This window comes from Mauremys reevesii, linkage group 16, assembly GCF_016161935.1.
Source record: "Mauremys reevesii isolate NIE-2019 linkage group 16, ASM1616193v1, whole genome shotgun sequence".
In the NCBI taxonomy this organism is placed as follows: Eukaryota; Metazoa; Chordata; order Testudines; family Geoemydidae; genus Mauremys; species Mauremys reevesii.
Window position 1 is genome coordinate 9015822 of NC_052638.1, and position 6738 is coordinate 9022559.

The 6738-nt window shown below is 47.4% G+C and overlaps 1 long non-coding RNA gene across 3 annotated transcripts; it reads right to left on the reverse strand.

Moving 5' to 3' along the window:
- Positions 1-696: 696 nt before the first annotated feature.
- On the reverse strand, positions 697-3218 carry LOC120384386. Of its 3 annotated transcripts, none has more exons than XR_005588820.1 (6): positions 2700-3218; positions 2338-2427; positions 2054-2127; positions 1705-1820; positions 1272-1413; positions 697-1048 (listed from the first exon to the last, which is right to left on the reverse strand). It is a non-coding gene; the product is annotated as an uncharacterized LOC120384386 (long non-coding RNA). The 3 variants fall into 3 exon arrangements; XR_005588819.1 differs by having other exon boundaries at positions 1258-1416; XR_005588818.1 differs by having other exon boundaries at positions 1272-1416; positions 2700-3214.
- Positions 3219-6738: the final 3520 nt, after the last annotated feature.

Genomic DNA, 6738 nt, shown 5'->3' on the forward strand with positions numbered 1-6738 from the left:
ATACAGCGGAATGAGCTCTTGCAGCCCAACCCGGCACCACCCTGAGAGGTGCCAGACTTGGAGGGGGGGTTAGAAGAGAGGAGGGCACTTCTGGAGCAGACTGCAGAGGACAGCTGAAGGCAAGAGCTTCCTGGATGCCTGATGGCCCCTCTGGAGCGAGGGGCAGCCAGAGCAGAACCCACCCTGGGGAACTATTCGCTGCTAGCCTGTGAGCCCAGTTCAGGTGCCCAGGGAGTGGTGGCCCCACCATGCCAGTGGAACAGTTGCTCTGGGGTCACTGACTGCCCCTTTCAGAGCCATCTTTGAGGGGATCTTAGGTCCGGAGCAGCGGGGCAGAGCGCTTGGATGTGGCCGACCAAAAGCCTTGGCCTGGCCCCTCGGGGCATCCTGGGAGAGGAACATGGTAACAGTGCCGCTGTGCTTCCTGCTTTCCCCTCGACCGGTGCACCTGGCCATGTCCCCTCCCCATCCCTGGGGGGCCGTGCACACGGCTTTTCCCTCTCTGGGACGGTGGGCTGGTCCCTCCTGTGCTGGGTCCCTGCTGGAGTGGGACAGTGACATGGGGGCCATGCTGGCACAGATGGGGGAGCAGTGCACCTGGGAGGGACTCTGCCCTGCTGCGGGGCTGGGAGCATGGGCATGGCCGAGGGGCACAGGACGGGTTTATAGAAAATTCAAAAAACAAAGGGAGACAAGTTCTCTTTGATGGATTTTATTATGTCTGTTCGTAAATGGTCCTAAGGGCTGGTCCCTGCTCGATGCCCCAGAGGAAGGCGAAAAACCTCCAGGGTCTCTGGCCAATCTGCCCTGGAGGAAAATTCCTTCCTGACCCCAAACATGGCGATCGGTTTCACCCTGTGCATGCGAGCCAGGACCACAGTGGGGAAAGGACCCGCTGGTTGCTATGGTTACATACCCTGTCCCAGGCCCCTCCAGGATAGTGTCTGTGTCCCAGCACTAACCTGTCTCCAGGGCTTTCTTCTTTACTTCCATCCCAGCAGCAACCTTTGAACATTGTGTCTTGAATATTGTCCACGCTGGCTCTTTCCTTCATCAAGCAAAACCAAAGCCACTGATGTCACTCAGAAGTGACAAGCAGGTTCACCACCTCCTAATAAAGATGAATCCCCTGACATCTGCCATCCCCCTCACATCCTCTTAGCTCCTGAGATGTGTGATCAGCTGTAACAAACCCTTTGGCACAACATAAGTTACAATCAGCGCTACAAAATTGCTATGCTCATTTCTTAGACTTACCAAATGCTGCTTACCTCTCCTCAGAGCCAATCCTGTTGCTTTATTGAATGAAGGATCTTTCATATTTTGAGATCCAATCGTCTTTTCAGGTGTTGGATCTGTTCAGCTCCATTCCTATTCCTTTGTACTCAAATCCTGAGCATCTGTAACTCTCTCCTCCTGAAAAGACAAATCCATTTGGTAATAAGAGAATCCTAAATGCTCACCTCCTTGTCAGTGATGGTCTGCTGAATTGTGGGTTTGAAACTTGAAGGTGATAAGTGATTGTCTTCCCATTCTAGTCAAGGAAGGCAACTTTTTGCAGGTCTGGCAACATGCATTTGTTTGTTCTGCAGTAATATGACTGCTTATAATCCTCAATCCCCAGGAGATCAGATCAGCTGCATTTCTTTCACCTGAATGGAAACCAGATCCATCAATTTCTCCATTATGAGGTGAGTTCCTTACCTCTTGGTAACAGTGACGAGTTTTGCTTGTTTCCTTTCTGTAGATATCCCAGATCTTCTAGCAACTTCCTGAAGATTTCACACCCTCAACGTTCAAATCATCTGCATTTCTCTGATCTGAAAGTATGAGGATCTATTAATTTCCACTTGAATGTTAAAGAAAGGTGCTTTTTTTTTCTTACCAACTGATATGCCTGGTTCAGCTAGTCAGATTTGCATTAATCCCTTCTAGAACACAACAGCCCTCTGGTCTCCTTGCATCTGGAGATGCAATGTGGCCTATTTATTTGGTCTGCAAGTGTTGCTTTAGCACCAGATTCATTTAGAACCAGGGAAATTTAAATGCTTACCTCCATGTCTGTGATGTTCTGCTGACTTGATTCAGATTTGCGACTAGCTGAACTATTTGAAGTGGCTTTTTTGTCTGTGTTATTTCAAGGGAATAAAAAAAAAAGCATTTTGTCACTGGAGTCCTCAATGGATTGAGCAGTTGGCAAGTCCATATTGCTTTATCTTGTGTCTGCTTTTGACACTCTCCCCATGACAAGTAAGGTCTTCCACAGTTTTTCTCCCTGAAAGCAAAATCCACACCACTTAATGTACACATGGATGTTTGGAGACTGGTATTTCTTACCTCCTTGCCCAGGACAGCCATGCCACTAAGCCTCACTTCTCCCTGGTAGGAATGACCACCTGGTCTCTTCATATCTCAGAAGAGCAAAACCTGCAACCAATGTTTGACAGAATTATTTATTACTACTTATTACCAGCTATGAAGAGTCATCAGTGGAGAAGGTTCCTTAGCATCCAGATCATTAGGCTTCTAGAGACCTTTCAGTGCTCACCTACTTGTCAGTCATGTTCCACCGCAAGGCTTTGATTCTTAGCGGTACAGCTAGCTACACTGGTTAAAACCTGAAGCTTATAAATGGCTGCTTGCTTGCCTTTTTCTGAACTAGAAGTAAAATGCTCTTCCCTCTGGCCAAGTATTGTTACCTGTCTGCCTTTTTTTCTTAAATTCAGCAGCATCTCATCCTCCCTTGAATGGTAAGACCTTCCTTTCACCTGAAAATAGAAACAGAGCCTTTCATTCCTGCCTCCATGCTGTGAGGAGGTGCGTTCCTTACCTCTTGATAGAAATGATCAGTTCCGCTTATTTCTTGACATCTGAAAAATAAGCAACAATGATCAATTAGGCACAAATAGAATCAGCTGGACAACTCCTCTCTGCAAATGGAAGAGCAGGCTCAATGCTCATCTTCACACTCTGGTTAGTTGCACTTGTTCTTTGAAATAACTTCCCTGTTACATCCTTGTAGGAATAACCAATGGCCTTCTCTGGGAAGGAAAAAGGAGCAGAGATCATCATCATTGGTTAGAATTACTAACTACTTTGCTTTCTTCTGAACAGGTAGCTCCCATTTTTATTGCTTTATTCAGTACAGCAACTTCTTGTGCTCTTTAGAGAGATGAAGATTTCATCAGTTACCTTCCTTCCACCTGAATGGATGACCAGAACCATTGACTATTACAATACACCATTCCCATATTTCTTACCTCCTTAAAAGGATGGATCAGCTAATTCCTTCCTGTAAACTACAGCCATGTGTCATCCTTGCATCTTGAAATATGACCTTCTGCAAAGATCAATGTTTGACAGACCATATTTTTGTCAGGCAACAAATGTAAATGAATTGTCATTGGATTCATTTTGTAATAGGGAATATAAATGCACACCTTCTGCGTGATGAATTGCTGGATTGGTTTCTCTTTCTCTCCACACAATCAGCTGTATTGTTAATCTGGTAGGTATAAGTGGTTTCCTTATTCTTGGCTAGAGCAAGTCAATACTTCTGTAACCTCTCAGAAGCTTTGGTTATGTATCTTGCTTTATTCTTATGAAACTGCTTGTAGCCTTTGACAGCAAAGGCTAGATTCACTTTCTTCACCTGAAAGTACACTGAGATTGGTTAGTTTCCACTCCATTGCTAGGAGAAGGTGCATTCCTTACCTCTGGATAGGAACAGGTTCTCTTACTACTTCTGACAGACAAGCTGCAGTGATCAAATCAACAGAAAGAAGAGATTACGTTGCAGTTGGACCTGAAAGGTAAAAACCAAGCTGATGCCAGCTCTCAGCTAAGGCCAGTTGTAAACTTTCCTTTTTGAGTTGTACAAATACCTGCATTGTTAACCCCTGGTAGTTACAACTGGCTGCTTTGAGCTTATCCTGACAAAGGCAATTGCGATCCTACCTGATGCTAAAGAAATCCGTCTGGGTTTTTACCCCCATCCATTTCTGTGCTTCTCCTTTCTCTTCTCTCTTTTTTCCTCTCTTCTCCCATTCCCCTTACTTCCCTGGTGTTTCTCACTAACTTCTTTGGTTTTCTCCCCCACCACACACCCTCTCCTTATCAATACTTCATCCCTCCCTCCCCGCCTTGTTTCCTTCTTCCTTACAAGAATACTTTCCTTCATCCTTCTGTGTCTCACGTTCCCTTCTTTAGCAATGGAAGCAGGTTGGTCCCAGAAGACCCTGCTCCATCACCCTGGTCCCTGTACTCAGACCCACAGGCAGCAGCCATGTGCTCTGGGCGACAGCCTGGTGTGAAATGCTGCAGCCCCTGGGGGCTGACCCAACAATCACTGCATCACAACAGCGTTGCGGGTCATCACCACCTTGTCATTTGAGCAAAGTGACCTGTCTCATGCCCCTCCCCCTCCAAGGGAGCTGTAGCGGGAAGGCTCTTGCTGCCTCTAAACTCTCAAATGAGTCAAATTACACTCCAGATCTGGAGTCACCAGCTGGGGCTGTTTGTGACAGTGAATTCCAGGGTCATGAACGGCTCCTTTCTCTTATGCAGCCCTCACCTATAGGGTGACCCGATATCCCTATAAAATTGGGACAATCCTGATTTTTGGGTCTTTTCTTATATAGGCTCCTATTTACCCCCCACTGCCACCCCCTGTCCGATTCTTCACACTTGATGTCTAGTCACCCTCCTCACCTGTCTCCACCTCTCTGTCTAGGTCACCACGCCTACGGTGGAATGTTCCACTTCCATCACAATGGGCCAGTTCTCAGCAGTGCTGAGCTCCTGCATCTCCCTGTGAAACCAGTGGGAGCTGCAGGTGGGGTGACCAGATGTCCTGATTGTTGGGTCTTTTTCTTATATTGGCTCCTATTACCCACCCCACACACACACCCTGTCCTGATTTTTGTCACTTGCTGTCTGGTCACCCTAGCTGCAGGTGCCCAGCCTCTCTCAGGACTAACCCTGTTGGCTGCATTTCATGGCAGCTGGCCCTGCAGCCCTCAGTCAAACTGCCCAAAAGACAACAGACTCATTCGGTGCTTGGCCAGGTTTGTTGTTGACAAAGCACTTGTACTAGCACCCCCTAGACTCTGCATGGACACTAGGAGATGTACGCCCATGAGAATGGACCAGCTCAGTCAGCAGTGGGACTTTCCACTGCCCCCTTGGCCAGATGTACCTTCTGTGACCCCTCTTTTATACCCTGATACAAACAAGTTGTGTATTGCCCCTCTCACGTGCTTAGTTACCACCCTACACCCTGGACCTGTTGGTTCTGACCCTAGGAGGGGTCAGTGTGTCCCTGTACCATCTCCGGGGAGTGTATTTATTCTATAACTCTGTAGCGAGATATTCTCGTACTACCCTTCTGGACTGTGTTTAGTGACTAGCTGGTGCCTAGTAGTTATTAGGAGTGTCTGTTTTAGCAACACCTGCCCCATCCTTACCAAGTTCATGTACTGGACAGTGGCATTGTAAGCAGGGCCTGACTCTGGCTGATGTTTGGTTCAGGCCTCATCTAGTACCAGGCTCTGTGTTTCAGGCTCTTTCTGCTACAACCCCCATATCCAAACCACCCCAGGTTTGGCCTTGGTTTTCCCAGCAGATGAGTTTGCAAAACCAAGACCTGAACCATCTCCCCTTCTGTTCTGCTGTAGTGTTAGGGCCTCTCCAGCCTTGTTTGTGAGTGACCCCCTCACCACCCCTGTAACTTGAGTTGCCTTGAACTCCCTGATCTGTTGTTCACCCTGACCCCCAGGGCAGGAACAACTCCCACGTGGAGACATTCTTGCCCTCGAGTTAGCATCAAGCCCCAACCCTGCTGGCCTGAAGCTTTCAGAAGGTTGGGTTCATAGAGTTTGCCAGTGAGCAAAGAGTCAGAGCTGCAAACTAATTCCACTGCAACAGTTTTTGTACTTCACTGGGTGGTTTGGGTTCAGTCTGTGATGGTATAAGGACAATGTCTGTGAGAAGTAGAGACGTGTCCACAGGAAGTGGAGATGAAATAGTTGTTTAGCCATGTTGTAGAGTGGAGGTTAATGAGAGCTAGAACTGCAGGGAAGGGAGAGGGAAAGACAGATCTCTCAATGGTCTCAGATTATCTCCCTCAGAAACATAATTCCATAAAACATAAGCAGGAAAGAAGACAGAAGTTAGCAGAACACCACTTCTTCTAGTTCAGGATGTGCCCCAGTGTTCCTTATGACCGATTTATGGAAATATTGGACACTGAGGTTGATGCATGGGGCATATTTATATTGTTACCAAAATCCTTCATGCAGAAAAGCCATGAGTCACTGGAAGACCTGATGACTGTTGCATGAACGAACTGCGGAAAGGAAGAGGAAAGACTGGACAAAGGAAGGGGTGGATAAAAGGAGGAAAAAATAAAAATAACTCAATTTAAACTCTCAAGGAAAACAACAATAAAACTCATTCAGAACGGTACCAGATTTTGCTTCTCGCACTTGTCAGGTGTCAGCCTGTAACGGTTGAACTGCAGCCAGCAGCTCTTAGCACCTTAGCTCCTCTCCCGTTCTCAGAGGCAGCTGGAGCTCAGGGAGACTAGAAAGGTGCAGAGGCTGAGCTCTGACATGGTGCTCAGTGGACTCACCCTCTAAGTCCCTTGTTACCTGGGGCTTACAACACTGGGCAGGTAGCAAATTGCTGGCATTGCCCAGGGATGGTCCCTTGGGTTCCAGTTCCTGTCCCAGACAGGTT